Genomic DNA, 16,451 nt, shown 5'->3' on the forward strand with positions numbered 1-16,451 from the left:
ATTCTGATGGCCTGTTATCCTGTCCTTTGACTGGAGAGAATAGGCTTTTCTTTTCTTTTTGCCTCACTTGTTGGCATTCCTGAGTTGCAGAGTTCTCTAGCATCCAACCTAGAATGTATACAGTGTAAAAAGAAAACTTGAACTCACCACTGTATTGTTCTTCAAGTTCTTAGGTTCCTAGCCATTCTGCCCTCTTCTTTCCACCTTTCAGGGAATCATCATATAATTGTTTGAGATATTATGTCCAGGGTTTTTAGCAGTTGTATTTAGTCAGGGGGCAGGGTGGGATGAGCAGGGAGACATGAGTGCACATTATTTTTTCCACAATTCAACATTAGTTTTTAAATCTTTGAGAAATTTGGTAATTGTATTAGGATATGATTAAGTGCTAAATTTTATCTGCACATTTTACTTGTTTTCTTTGAATCAGGAATGTTTTCTTTTAGTATATCTTTAAATATGTTTGCTTTGATTTTAGTTTTTGTTTCCTTCTTTAAGAACACTAATTATCTATATGTGGATATTCATTGTCTGTACTCCTTGTCTGTCATTTTCTAATTATTGTGTTTTCCTTTTCATTATTAACACTCATACTTGTCTATTGCTTCACTGACTCTTAATTTTCAGTAATATAATTTCTGCTCTGTACTTTTTCTAATGCATTAAAGCATTATTTTCTCACATTATTTTTAGCCAGCTCCTTTCTTATTTAAGACTGTTGTCTTATCAACTCATCTTTCATATCTTATTTCTCAAAGTCCGTGTTTTAAAAATTTCCTGAGTTCAAAGCAAGTGTTACCTAAAATTTAGTTTACTTTCTAGAATAAAACTTTAAAAAACTATCTCTTTGCTGTTATATTGTCTTTATTTAATGCTGCAGATGCTTGTAGTTTTCAAGTTGGTTTTATTCCTGTTTACTTTTTTTTGAATGAGCATTTGCAATAATCTTATCACTATTTGCAGTATTTCCAAAACCTGGGAGGCACATTTCCCTTTGAGTCTAGTATCAGCTAGACTAGGCTAAATCATGCTGCAGTTACAAACAATAAAACATTTCAGAGATATAAAACACAGAGGATTTTACCTCACTCATTTGCATATCTATCACTTTTCTCCTCAGTACTGTTGCTATCAGAAACATTGCAAACTGCCATTTCAGAGGAAGATAGAAAATGCGACAAGTTGGTTGCTGATTCTTAAAGTCTTCAAAATAGAAGGGACAAATGTCAAATTTTGTCAACCAAAGCAAGTTATCTAGACATACCTAATTTCAAAAGTGTGGGGGTCATGCACTTCTACCATGAACCCACAAGAAATGGAAATATTGAGTGAACAGCACTAATGGCTACCATAAGTCCCCCATTGTTTGCTTGTGTACCCTAAGAAGTTCATCTTTAAAATTGTCAGGAACGGATCTGGGATTAATGTTAAGCAAGTATTTGCAAGCCTGGGCTTATCAATAGTTACAGCTGACATCTGTCTGATTGGTTGTGCCTGTTCCTTACTCGTTATTAAATCCTTTGAATATCACTATTGATTATGTAGATTTTTATTGCAACTTTATTCTTCCAGAACCCTAAAAGGGCTGACAGTGGAAGCTGGGATCATGGAAAGCTCTGTCTACAGACTATCATTTTGGTGTTGCCTGCTTGCTTTCCCTGTTCATTGGTCCATGTTAAGAGGGAGACCAAGTGAAGTTTTTCCTGTCTTCCCTAAGGCCTGTCATGGTCTCCAACTGCCAAACCTCTACATCAAGGATCCTTCTAGGATTGTGTTTATTTACTTTCTATAACATTGTATCACTTTCCTAAGAATGAACATTTGAAAATCATTCCTTCGTGACTTCTTTTTTTGTTCTGATCCTACCTGTACTTAATCTAGCAAAACTCCTTATAATTTGTTGTGTAATATACAGTTGCCATTGTCTCCAATTTCAATTTAAAAACTATAGTTGATATTCCCTTGCCCTTTTTTTCCCCCGACACTTTGGACAGTTGCTGGGTAGGGAGACTTGGTCCTCCCAGTTACCTGATTGCTGGAACCTTGACTCTTTGACTCTTAGGGAGGGCTCTGCTATACATAGTAGGCTTCTCTGTATTCTCTGTGGCATACTATATGGCAGGTCAGTTGATTTAAAGACTTAGGGATGGGATAAAGAAGAACACCTGAGACTATAGAGCCCAAAATAGTGAAGTATTTCCTGTCTCCCCTAAGCCCTGTCATGGTCTCCAGCTGCCAGCCCTCTGTGTCAAGGATCCTTCTAGAATTGTATTTATTTACTTTCCATAGCATTGTACCACTTTTCTAAGAATGGACATTTAAAAATAAGGGTCACAGAATAAATGAGAGCCAGAGCTAAGTGCACACTCACACCTATAGCTCTCCTGATGTCTTGCTCTGGGCGTCCTGTGGCGCCAGGACCAGTGGGTAGTGGCTGAGTTACTTTTCCTGTCACTACCTTAGGCACACGTTCCTTTGCTGTTTCTTTTCTCACTCTTTCATCACTCCACTCTTCTACTGCATCTCCTTTTTCCTTCTTCCCTAATATATGTTAGGTCTGCTAAAGGAAGCTACCAATATCATTTGCCCTTGTTGTGGGCACTAACAACTGAATAGATTACTGACTGGTGTATTAGAAAAGGAAAAAAATTTAGTGTGTCATTGGAGAACATTGGTGTTAGAGAGTAAAGATAGTTCATGTTTGTTTATTGTACAAGGAAGCATGATAGTGCTGTAGTCTAAATAATACTAATTTGTCTTTCCCTTGGCTCAGCCTGAACCATGCTGTGTTGCTTAAATTTTCCATCAGGGAGCAGATGTCATCTAATGACTTTCCTACAAGTGTTTGTTTTCTTAGAAGTGAGCTATGTTTATTTCTTTGGTTACAAAAATGTGTTGTTTATAATCCATAAAGAAATGTGACTCTATTCTGATTTGCTTCCCATCTACTTCTCTCCCTGGGTCATTACCCAGCCTGTCGTCACGTGGACCGAACTGCCTAGTGGTGAGGGAGGCATCCCAGTAAAACCTTCGAAACTTGCCTGATCTCTTCAGAAATGTAAGAGTACAGGGAACTTCACTTGGAAATATCTGGTCTTTGGTCACAAATTCAGTTTGAGGTATAGGCTCAACAAAACTGGCCATTCCTTTGAGCCAGGATGAAACTAGCTAGCATTAGTGGGGAGAATGAAAGCAAGTAGATGCTTGCTCAGACTTTCTGTCTGTGACCATCAGGATAGGTATTTTTGACTTCTTATTTTGCCCTTGCACATGGCTTGCTGTTTCCTCCAAATTCTGTGGCTCAACGTGTACCCACGTAGCCAAACTGAACTTACACTGCCTTATATTTTCCTCTAGATATTTTCCCCTCCTTTCAGTCCTTTCCCCAACTTGTCCCTCTGTTCTTAATCCTAGCCATCCTTTAAGATTCAAGATATCCAAAAAGTCTTTCCCAACCCTTTCATTGCTATAACTTCTCCCCTTATTGTTTTCTACCTTGTAATTGAGTTATGTCTACACATGTCTTTTCTTCCTTCATTTGATGTCCCATTTGATTTTTCTTCCCCATTCCTTGAAGTCTAGGTCTGCTTTACCTTTGAGCCCCTCACATAGTCTAGCACAGATTGGGACATATAGTGAGGACTCATTTGAGGACATGCTGTCTGGAAGAAGCTCAGATTGAGTTGACACAAGTAGATAATAGGACATGAGTAGCATAGACCAGTTCCTGACATATCCTTGCTGTGTCTGATGCAGCCATGTTCCCTGTCTCTCCAGTCTGTAACCTGTGCTTCTCCCATGCCCTTGTTCTCCAAGGTGAGTAGTGCCCCTTTAGCTGACCATGGCCCTTTCCACACTTGTCTTACACTTTTAAAACCCGAGCTTCTCACATAGGGGCAGCTATAGTTTTCTCATATAGTTGCAGATATATGTTTTGCCTTGAGACATTTTTTAAAGACCTGGATTAGCATTTGACAGACTGACACTGTTTAATCTAATGTTTTATTTTTATTTTCTCATTCTGCATTTAGGAAAACTATTTAAGTTTTCTCCCTCACATAATTGTACTTTAGGCCATATATATGTCCCCCAGTTGCAATCTTCATGCTGGTATTCCAGCTTTTGGGCTTCATAATAGATTTGAAATCCAAAGCAAACATTACCTGTTTACAGCTTATCAAGAATAGCATTAATTCATCTTTGCATCCTTGCTTATGTCTTATAGATGTTCTGCTTTTTTGGGGCGATTTCTGCTTAGTTTGCTAAAAATTTTTATGATGTAAATATTTGAGAGTTAAATGGATTAAATAGTAATACAATACACACCCATGTACCACACCTCCCAGCTTAAGAAATAAACATTGTCAACACAAAACCCTAGGTATATTTTCTTTTTCCTATCCCTTTTGTCTTCAGAAGAAATTACTATCTTGGATTTTAAGTTTATAATTCCCTTCCTTTTATTTATAGCTTTACTATATATTCCTAAACAAAATATGTCGTGTTGTTTTACACTTTTTAAACAGTATATAAGTGGTTAGCACTTATAGTTCCAGCTACTCAGGAGCCTGAGGTGGGAGGATCACTTGAGGCTTGAAGTTTGAGGCTGTAGCACACTACAGTCATGCCTATAAATAGCCATTGCACTCCAACCTGGGCTACATAGTTAGACCCCATTCCTGGGGGAAAAAAAGCCCACTTCATAGAAATGAAATTATACTGTGAGTATTCCACAACTTGCTTGATTTACTCAACATTATGTTAGTGAAATTTATCCACGTTGTTGAATGTGGCTTTAATTCACTTATTTTCACCATTGTATGAAGATATCAAAGCTTATTCATTTATTCTTGTGGTATGTTTAGTTGTTTTCAATTTTGTTTTTATGAACAATCCCATATATATCTTCTTTTCATATGTTAATTTTTCTGTTATATACCTAGGAGTGGAATTGCTGGGTGAAATGATATGCCCAGCTCCAACTTTACTAGCTATTGGAAAAATTATTATGCAGAGTTGTGACATCAATTTATAGTCTAACAAAAAACCAAGAATCTGCATTGTATCACATTATCTCCAATACTTGATATCAACAGACTTTCATTTTTACCAGCTTCCTAGTAATGACATGATATCTCTTTTATATTATAATTTGCATTTCCCAGATTACTAGTGAAATATACACCTTTTCATGTTTGTTGGCATTTGAGTTTCTACTTCCATGAATTGCTTGATTGTTTTGCCTATGAGGTTTTTGTTTTTTGCTTTTTTTAAAAGTTTATTTGTACACATCATTTATATACTCTAGATGCTAATTCTTTGTTGGTTTTATATCATTTCTCAGTCTGTGGCCTGTATTTTTACCTTCTATGATGAACAAAAATATTTACTTAAATTTAATGTGGTTTCTTTCCAGAATATAAGCTCTGGGAGAGCAGGGCATTTTGTCTCTTGTGTTCAGTGATATATTCTAGGTGCCTAAGACAGTGTGTGGTGCATAACAGATGTTCAGAAATATTTGTTGAATGAATGAATGGAAGGATTTTTTTTTGTCTTTTATAGTTTGCCTTTTTGTTTGTCTTTTTTAAAGAAACCCCTTCTTACCTTGGTGCCACACAGATTTCCTCTTATATTTTCTTTTAAATGTTTAGCTTCATTTATTTTTTGCCCAAAGAAAAATTGTTTTATATCCTATACGACTCTTTGAGGAGGAAATGAATGAGTTTTTCAACAGGCTCTGCCACATACTAACTGTGATATTAGACAGCTCTCTTTACCTTCATAACCTCAGATTTTTCCCCCTTTCTTTTTAAAAAAGAAAAGCATATTAACTTCCTTACAGTGTTGATGTGGGATTAATTTAGATAAATTATGCCAAGCATCTAGTAGGTGTCTGGTAATTTACAGGCATTTAATATTGTGTCTCTTTCTCCCTTCTCTTTTATCTTCCCTGAAGACAGCAAAGTGAGAGTGAGGCCCCATGAATATGAAACTGCCTTTCCCTGTGACTTCCCGGGTATTTGTAGAAACCCCATGATGGGCTCTTTCCAGCCTCTTTCTGGCAGCCAGCTCGTCCTCCCTCCTCCTTCCTCCTGGTCTGGCCTCTTCTCCACAGCCTGGGTTTCTGTCCTAAGCCAAGTAGCAGACGCCACTCTTTTACAACCTGTCACAGACCTCTGAGTAGATGCAGGCAAGCCTTTGAGCAGCTACACCATTTTTCCTTCTGAACACTTAAAGACGCTTTTCATCAAAACAGAGCTGTTTTTAAATAAGAATATAGACTGGTTTCCTCCCAAGTAGGTTTGTGATTCTTTTGCATTTCAATTACTCTTAAGTACAACCAAGTGCATGGGTCAGTTCTTTACTATGGGCATCAACTTGCTATGGGAGGGGACACACAGATTTGTAGTAATGGTGAGACATCATCTCAGTATAAGAAAGAGATACAGTCACACTGTTTGGATTATGCTTGAATTGCAGCTACTAAAAAAGGAAGAAATGGAAGAAGTTTCATGTCTTAGGTTGCATACCGCATTATGGTTAGGACATTTGTGCTGTTTTTTGGCTTCCTGTTTAAGAATGAAATGATTTAGTTGTTTAGCTTCCTTGTGAGATTCTTCTATGGCATGTTCTTGCAGTTAGGTCTTTCACACTGGTTTGAGGTTGATGGCCATTCTCACCAAAGCTAATAATTGCTTTGGAGGTAGATCCCTTCTTAGGTATGAAGCCTGCAATGTCACAAGGTCTTGATTATTCCTTTCTGAAGCCCTTTTAACATCATCTGCTTAGTCTTGAAACAAACTGCATCTTGATGAGTAAAAAGTGTTGCAAATATCCATCTGTCTTAAATCAGTAGATTTTCTTTTCCTTAGAACTTTCAGGGAATTAAGAACTATTCCAGGATCCTATACATAGCAGCATTGTTTAATAAACATGCAATACATGTCACATCTATAACTGTAAATTTTCTGGTATCTACATTAAAATCAGCTAAAAGAAACATTATTTATTTATTATTGAAAATTAATGTTAATGTATTTCATTTTATCTAATATATTCAAATATTATTTCAATGTGTAATGAATATGAAAATTCTGAATGAGATATTTTACATTGTTTTCTCATACTCTTTGAAATGAAGTATCTATTTTTTACTTTCAACACATCTCAATTCAGACTAGTCACGTTTTGAAGGCTCAATAGCCAAGTGTGCCTTGTGGCTACTGTACTGGATAGTGTAGCTCATATGACTTCTTGAGAAGAGGTGGGATCCTCATACCTTGCCCCATCTTCTTCCCTCAATCACTTAGACCACACTAGCTAAAATTTTCTCCCCTCTTTTCCTTGCAAAGAGATAACCAATATAGAGTTTAGTCTTCACATGGCCTATAGCTATCCTTTTTCCCCTTAACATATTGATAAACTACTTATGATTTCTGTGTGCTTGGGAAAGCTAATCTCTACATACACATAACTTTGAGTATTGTTTCAAAATATTTTTCAATATTAGTGTGTGGATTGCAAAAGAAAATGGAAGCAGCACACTTAGGGGACTCAACAGCCCCAAAGAGGAATAAGTAGCAGTATATCTAGAACAGACAGATCTTACTGAAATAGGACTCATGGAAGAGACAGATGAAACTGGAACAACCACAAACTAAGAGTATTTAAGGAGATTCCACTACAAACCACCACAGCATTCTTAAACCAAACTTAAAATGAGATTTTCAAGGTAAAAATTCAGTGGATGATTTGAAGGAAATCCAAGTGACAGAAACACCATCTAACATAGTAGAAAACCATAAAGTGTAAAATCATGAGGGAAAAGCTAAGAGACTTGGAAAACAGATTTAGATGCCCTGATATTCAAAATAGACACAACAGAAGGAGAAAAAGGAATGGATGGTGAAGAGACAATAATAAAGCAGCTATTGGTGGAATATGTCCTTGGATAAAGAAAAACTTGCATCTGAAAGAGCCTGCTCACAGGGTTATAGGTAGGACTGATGAGAAGAAGCACAGACTGAGACATATACATAACCTAGTAAAATTTCCAACTTCTAAGGAAGAAGTGACATCACATCATATTATTTAAATTGTTGTTTTCAACAAACTTATGAGGGGCACAAAGAAACAGTAAAGTTTGGCCCATATATTTTAACAGTTTATTATTTTATTAACTTTTTGTTTATAAGCAGTTAATAAAAACTTGCCTTTTAGGAAGCCAGATGTTGGATGTATTAGACAAATACATTAAGTCAGCTGTTGTAAATATATTAGAAAATTCTAGATGAAAGAAAATGGGAAAAACATCAGATTAATAACAGACTTTTCTTTCACAATTCTTTTTTTTTTTGAGTTGGAGTCTCACTCTGTTACCCAGACTGGAGTACAGTGGCTGCTCCCCGTCACTGCAGCCTTGACCTGCTGGGCTCCGGCAGTCCTTCTGCCTCAGCCTTCCAAGTAGCTGGAACTACAGGCGCGCACTACCAAGCCCGGCTAATTTTTTGATTTATTATAGAGATGAAGTCTCGCCAAGTTGCCCAGGTGGGTCTCGAACCCACGAACTCAGGCAATCCACTCACCTCAGTCTCCCAAAACGCGGGATTACAGGCTGAGCCACCGAGCCCAGCTCACAATTCTTAATTCTAGAAAATGGTAGAATAATACTTGTATATATTTTATAATCTTTGTATATTTTTATTCCTATGGAATTGTTTGGGTATATTGACTGAAGAGGAATCTGTTTACCATTTCCTCCTTATTTACCTCTTATGCTGAATAATTTATCCAATAATCTATCACTTACCCATTGATATGAAAAGTTATGTTTACCTAGTGTTAAATATAAGCATGCATATACATACAGGCCTGACTTAAAATTTATTTTATTATAAAATATAGATACAAAAGAATTTATATAACATGATGTTTAAAGGGAGATGGCCATATGCATTTCAGTAGTGTCCAATTTATACCACCATATATGAGATGGCCCAGGAATAATGGTATAAGGAATATTTATGTGCCCACCTTGGAGTTTATGAAATGAAACATCATCAGTGCCCCTGAAGCTCCTTGTGTGTCCCTTCCTTATTACATCCTCTTCTCTGCTCAGATGTAACCATAGCAAAAGGTGAATTTTGTGTTTATACTTCTTTATCTTTATAGTTTAGTCATTTGAGTATGTACCCCTAAATAATATATCTTTTGGTGTTATCCTGTTTTTGGATTGTATACAAGTGAATTCATACTGTGTTTGTTCTGTTCAGTATTATGATTTTAAATTTAATGTTTGTTGACATGTGAAGCTGTGTTCATTCATTTTTACTTCTCTATTGTATTCCATTGTATAAATACACCATAATTTATTGATTCAGTCTGCTGTTAATGTTTTCTTTTTTTACAGTGGTAGATTTATTTTGCTTATATTTTATTTAGAAAATTTGCTTTCATTTAAGAACGAAGTTTTTTGTATGTTTGTTTTTTGAGTTAGGGTCTCACTCTGTGACCCAGGCTGGACCTCCTGGGCTCAGGTAATCCTTCTGCCTCAGCACCTGAAGTAGCTGGGATTACAGGTGTGCACAACCATGCCTGGCTAATTATTTAAAGAAATTTTATGTAGAGACTAAGTTTTGCTATGTTTGCATCAGGCTGCTCACGAACTAAGAATGAGATTGATATGTGATTCTTTTTCTTGTATTTTTCTTATCTGGCTTTGTGATTAAGATCACAGTCATCTCATAAAATGGATTATTGGATGTTCTTTTCTTTTATTCTTTGAAAGAGTTTTTTAAAGCTTGGAATTATTTATACTTTGAATATTTGTAGAGGTCATCTCTAAAATCTTGTGGTTCTGTTGTTTTCTTTATGGGAAGAATGTTAAATACTGATTCCATTTCTTAAATGGTTAAAGGACCATTGAGATTTTCCTCTTATTTTTATTTTTATATTTTTGGAGTCAGTTTAAATTAATTTCTTGGTTGTTTTACTAAAACTTTTCCATTTTTCCCAATATATCAAATATATTGGGGTAAATTTCTCTTAATTTGAGTTGTGAGATATGTTGTCATGGTTCTTTTTCCTCATTGCTCCCATCATTTCTCTTTTGCACTACTATAGTAGCCTAATTAGTCTTCCTGCTCTCCGTCTCAATCACCCTTTTATCCATTCTTCATAATAATAATTTCACTTCTTTATTTACTATTCCTCCAGCACTTCCTTAGGATGAATATGGACTTCACGATCTGCCTTCCAGACTCCCTTCAGGATCCAGCTCATACCTGCCTCTCCAGCTTCTCTTCTCTCCAGTTCTCCCACGTTCTAGCCTCCAGCTCTGCAGAGCTGTACACCATTCATCCAACTTGTCCCATTTCCCCCAGTCTCCTGTCTTTGTCCATGTTGTTCTAGAACCCTCTGCTCCCCCATCCTTCCTTCTATTTTACTGCCTAATTTTTACTTGTTCTTTACATCTCAGCTTGATGGTCATTGCCTCTGGGATACCTCCTGTGACATGCTCCTGTGCCACCATAGTATTTTGTTCTTCCTTGTCTTGGATAGTCCTTACCACATGGCTTCATAACTGCCTATTTGCTTGTCTGTTTCCCAGACCACACCCAATCCCGCACCGTGAACTCTCTGAGAGCATAGAATGTCTTGTTCCATCTCTGGTGGCTAGCACCATACATAATACATGCTTTTACAGTGTTAAGGCTTACCTTAAAAACTTGCTTTTGGAACTTTGTAATTACAACAGTCGTAGTCTCATACATCTGTACAACTTACAGTTTAAAGCGCACTATCATATGCATTATTTTATTAAATAGTCATAGCACTTCTAGGAAAGATAAGATTTTCAGGTCCTTTTTACAAATGAGGAAACCAAGTCCTTTAAGAGTACACATGTGTCTTGTAAAATACACAAGCTGTCTGCCTCCTCTTAGCAGTACCAGTGGGATGAAGAAATAGGCTAAAGTCTTCAATGTTGATTCTTTTATCCTGAAGTTATTCTCTATTGTTCTTTTATCATTGAACTGAGGGCCCTTGTAGTCAGCGGGAAAGGTCACTATGCAGTTTTCCTTTCATGGGCTTGCTTTTAGTTTAAGAAAATGCAATGATTCTTATAACAAAGGATACCAGAGATTTACTTTTGGACCACTGGGTATTTTTCTGCTCAGAAGGGCTTTTTCTAAATTTGCACGAACAGTATTACCTCGTAACTGAAAAAAACAGAAAAAAATTACTGCACCTTCATCTTCCTGCCTGGTTTTCCTCCTGCTGTGGGGAATTTTGGAGCTCATCTAGTATGATGTCCCTTGTATGATGAATTTTGGAGCACGTCTAGTGTGGTGACATGGGGAGTAAAATGTAGAGATGTGAAGGGTCATGCCGAGAGCCATATGATCACTTTCTTGGGGAGGTGATATGGATCCCTGGGCTCCTAACTGCAAGTCTGACCCCCTTTCTATATTTGAGCAGTCATCATCAATTATAACAGGTGTCCAGTGTCTCCAAGTTTGTCTAGTGTGTGAATGTGTTTTTTTGTGTATCTGGTACCATTGGTAAAACTAATCCAATGTTTATTCAAGACCTAAAACGAAATGACATTTTCATGTCAAACAAATATGGAATGGTATGATGATGTTTTAAACACTCAAAAGAAATTTATTTATAGTTCCATGTATCATTAAGAAATTAAAATTTTACCTTAAAAATACCAACTTAAATCCATAAACCTATATCACACCCAACATGCTGCTTGGATCAAAGACAATAGTTTTCTTTCTTTGTTTCTTTCTTTTTTGACAAAGATACTATGTTTGTAATTTTTTTTCTATTGGTTTATGGCTCTATTATGGCTTTGTTACCATTATATTTCAGGGGTTGATGTTAGGATCTTAATTGTGTAAAAGTATTACCATTTGTTTATAAGAAGTTCTTAATATTTTATGCTAAGTTTCAAGATTTTGGGGGTAGTTTTTGGAAATGAGAATGATGTCATTTTATACACGTGGAGCAGACACCCTGACTCTAAATCATTATCTTCTGAGTGTCTTGCTTGTTTAAGAATTCTGAAAGGCATGAGCATCCAAACAGCAAATCTGGCAACTCTGTGGACGCGTTCGTACTGAACACTTCCTACCCTGCACAGCTTAGAAAAATAAACCAGCTTATGATGAATATAAATGTTTTTCGGAGTATGTGCAAACAGCACATTTCTGTCTTTTTCTTCTCTTGGAAGGCTGCATTTTGAAAGCCTGCATGATTTCAGCCACACAGACGAGCTGTTTCCTGAAAGAAATAAAGCTGTAGGGGTGAGAAAGACCTTGAATAAACATGAATATGTCCCCGACGTGTTTCTGGACTTTGTCAGGTTGGGTGGTGTCTTATTGCCAAATTGGGAAGAGCTGGTAACACTTTTCTTTCTTTCTTTTTTTTTTTGCTACTGAATTAACACAAATTCATGCATGAGGGATATACACAGATTTGCCTGATACTCCGTAATGGTCTCTGATGTTGGCAATAAAGAACAACACCATGCCTGCATAATTAATCAGTTGTGGAATAATGGATGTTCTCTGCATACATATGCCACACTTGTGTTGTAAGGGTGTAGGCAGCGTCAGACTGGCTCATCAGCCACAAGATGTACAACCAGAAGAATAGCCAGGCACGGCAGTACCACAGAGGCAGGAGGTCCTGGGGAGCAAGGGTGCTTGGGCCTGATCAGCCTGGAGCTGAGGGACTGTGGAGGGAGGGAAGTACTTGGGGCCAAGGAGGAAAGGGTTGCCCTGCCATCTTGGGTAGAGGCAGACAGACTCCAGAGCCCTGCAAGTCCCAGCTGGGTTCCTAGAGAGTATAGATATTTTTAAACCTCCAAGGAACATGGCAAGGTCCACTTTGTCAGTTAAGAAAAAACAGAAAAAAGAGTGATTCCCTAAGGAACCCAGACCTACCTTGGCCTACCCTGAGCATTCTATTTAATACTGTAATTTATACCCACCACCCCTAGCACTCACTTCCAATCTCCTTTTTTCCAGGAATAGTATATAATTTACTTCTTTAATATATTCATTCTCTGCTTCCCTTGATTAGAATATAAAACCCCTGGGAAAAGTGTTTCTTATCTGTTTTCTTTCTAAGTCGGGGTCTCACTCTGTTGCACAGGCTGGAGAGTGGTGGCACTCTCACGACTACCCAATCCTCGACCTGCTGGGCTCAGGTGATCCTTCTGTTGTGGCCTTCCAAGCAGCTGGAACTACAGGCATGCGCCACCATGCCTGGCTAATTTTTTGATTTATTGTAGAGACAAGGTCTCACCAGTCTGCCCAGGATGGTCTCGAACCCGTGGGCTCAGGCAGCCCTCTTGCCTCCACCTCCCAAAGTGCAGGGATTATAGGTATGAGCCACTGTGCCTGGCTCTTGTCTGTTTTGTTAACTGCTGAACTCTCAGTGTCAAAAACAGTTCTTGGTGCATACTAGGTACTCAACAAACATGTGTTGACTGGGTGACTGAATAGGCTGTGTGAACCTCTAAAATTACTTGGACACTCCATGCTTTGGGGATTTCTCCCCCATCACTTTGGTAAAATAAAACTCTTATTTGTACTTAATTTAAAAGGCAAAGATGCCTTTCGTCTTCCAGAGAGCCCATGATGAGTGTTAGTGGTGAAGAGGTTGTGGGAAAATACATATTTCACTTTAGGATCAAAGTGCAGATTCCAGTGCCCAGCTTGGGCCCTGAGAGAGTGTTCTTCCTAAATACAAAATTCCAGTCAGGGAGGAAGCTATTCCTGAGAGAGAATGACGAAGACCTGCCAGAAAGCACCTCACTTGTGCACAGTGCTTTTTTGGGGGTCATTCTCACACAGCACTTTCTCCCACCAATAGTTATTCACACCCCTCAAACAAATGTACATCCTTTTCTCTAGTGAGTGCCTTAGTGGAAGAGGGCCACCCCTCACCAAGGTGACTAGCCCGGGAGGAGGGGACAGAACAGGAGATAGTGGGGTAGGGAGTTAACAATTTATCAAGATTTGAGATGAACACCTAGTTTTTTGTTGTTGTTGTTAGCAATAGTGCCCTGTTCATGGAATACTATTTTCAGTTTTTTCCTGAAGTATTTTAAGGTAGACTTATTTCCATGTGACATTTTGCTAATTGAGGCTGTTTCCAATAGGTCAGCTTGCTTCAAGGTCTTGAAAAATGGACTCTTAAATAAAAATTTTTTGGGGGCGGGCTCCAGGGAAAGAGGATCTGTATTGTGTATATTGGCAGGGGAAGGCTTTCTTTCCACTCCCCATTCAGAGTAATAGTCGAGTTTTTAAATAACCCCTTGTGAAATGCCAGCACACTATTCAGCCAGAGGCTTTGGGGCTTTCTGTGGTGGAGAGAATGTTCAGACACCAGTCATACAGGCCCTGTGTCGGGGTAGAGGGCCAGCCTGGGTCGGCTTTTCTAGGAAAGTCATTGTTGAGGGTCTTCCATGTGTAAAGCCCAGTGCTGAGCACTAAAGATGGTTCAAAGACGAAGAAAAGTCATGTGACTCCATTTTTAGGTTTTCTTCTGTCAGGGAGCTAAAAGGTGAAATGTGTTCCAGCAAGCCCTTTTCACTGATTACTCTGAGCCCTGCTTGCCAGTACTGATTGAGGATGTGTGTGTCAGCGTATGTAGAGTGTGTATAGTGTGTGTTGTGAGTGTGTGTCTGGTGTGTGTGCATATGTATGTATGTGTATGGTGTATGTATATGTGTGTGATAGGTGTATGGTGTGTGTGTATGTGTTTGGTGTGTGCATGGTGTGGTATGTATGTGGTATGGTATGTGTGTGTTGTGTGTGTCTGGTGTGGCGTGTATGTATGTGTCTGGTATATGTGTGTGATGTGTGTATGATGCATGTATATGTATCGTGTATGTGTGTGTGTGGTGTATGGTGTGTACATGTGTGTGGTATATGTGTGGTGTGTATGTATGTGGTATGTGTGTATTGTGTGTGTATATGTGTGGTATGGTATATATGTAGTAGGGTATGTGTGTGGTATATATCTGATATGGCATGAGTGTCTGTGTGGTGTATGTGTGTGGTATGTGTGTATATGCAGTGTGTGTGTATGCATGGTGTGTGTATGTGTGTGGTGTATATGTATGTTTGTGGTGTGTGGTGTGTATGTATGTAGTATGTGTGTGTATGTGTGTGGTATGTGGTGTGAGTGTGTGTAATGTGTATGTGTGTGGTATGTGTATATAATGTATGCATATGTATAAGGTGTGTGTATGTATGTGGTGTGTGGTATATGTATGTGTGTTTGTATGTGTTTCTGTCAGGGAGAGGGACCCTGAGGATGGGGAGGGAAGGTGACAGAGGGAGAGAGACAACTCAAGAGAGAATGCATGACTAGTGGCATAAGAAGTGGTGCTATGAATTACATGAGACACAAATTTGTCTGCTAGAGAGAGTTTTAGTGTGATATATTTAGATTCAGGGAAGACTTTTCTCCTTAAACAGCTCATTCTGAATAAAGGTACCTACAAGACTCCCCACCCCACCTCATAGCTCTAGGAGGGATGGCGAGGAATCTGCTGATATTTCTTTTGAAAACGTGACCCAGACTTAAGCTGAGGTTTAAACTACATGGTATTTTGTCTGAGGTGTATTCAGACATTATTGAAATGTTAGGTCTTTCAATCAAACAATATCGAGAGAACATGTAATTGATAGTAAATAGAGAAAAAGAACCTTAAATCCTCAGAAATATTTTTTAAAAACTCAGAAAAATGGGTAAACTCCTTGTCTTTTAGCCCCCCCCTTCAATCCTGCCAAAGTAAATGTATTTTGTATTTCATAAGGAAATTTTTGGACACCTAAGACTGAAAAGTCTTGGAATGACAGCATTCTACTTAAAAAACCAAAATGAGCCAGAAGGTTTCTTTTTTAACTTTCGTTTCAAGTTCAGCAAACAAAATGCACATCGTGGTTTTTGAAAGAAAATGTTTGGTACACTGAGTTTAAGTACTGTTGGTTAACTTGATTCTCCCTCATGGGCTTTGAAAGCTAAAAACTGTAAAGTCCCATGTACCATCCAGGGCAGGAGAAACAACCTCAGAGACCTCAGAGTAATGTGGAGAATGTGTTCCTTGCAGACTCTCTGCTGGCTTTGACCCTGGGGATTCTGCCGCTCTCCCCCAGAGGCACACTTTCTGACTCGTGGAATATTATCATTTAAAGGGAACTTCCACCTGTAGGAGTGGTCCTAACTTCCCATCCAGAGGCTGGACTCTCCATTGCAGATTTTGGTTGCGTTTTTTTTTCTTTTTATTATAAAGATGTGGGGTACAATTCAGGGTTAGGTATACAAACGTTGATTATACAGGTACCCTTGTTGATGTGATGTGTCCCTCCCTCCCCTGGCAGTTTCCCTCAACTGCCAATCCCACCTCCCTGCCCTGGCAGTTT

The sequence above is a fragment of the Carlito syrichta genome, unplaced genomic scaffold (assembly GCF_000164805.1).
Source record: "Carlito syrichta isolate Samal-C Ts95f unplaced genomic scaffold, Tarsius_syrichta-2.0.1 Scaffold303557, whole genome shotgun sequence".
NCBI lineage: Eukaryota > Metazoa > Chordata > Mammalia > Primates > Tarsiidae > Carlito > Carlito syrichta.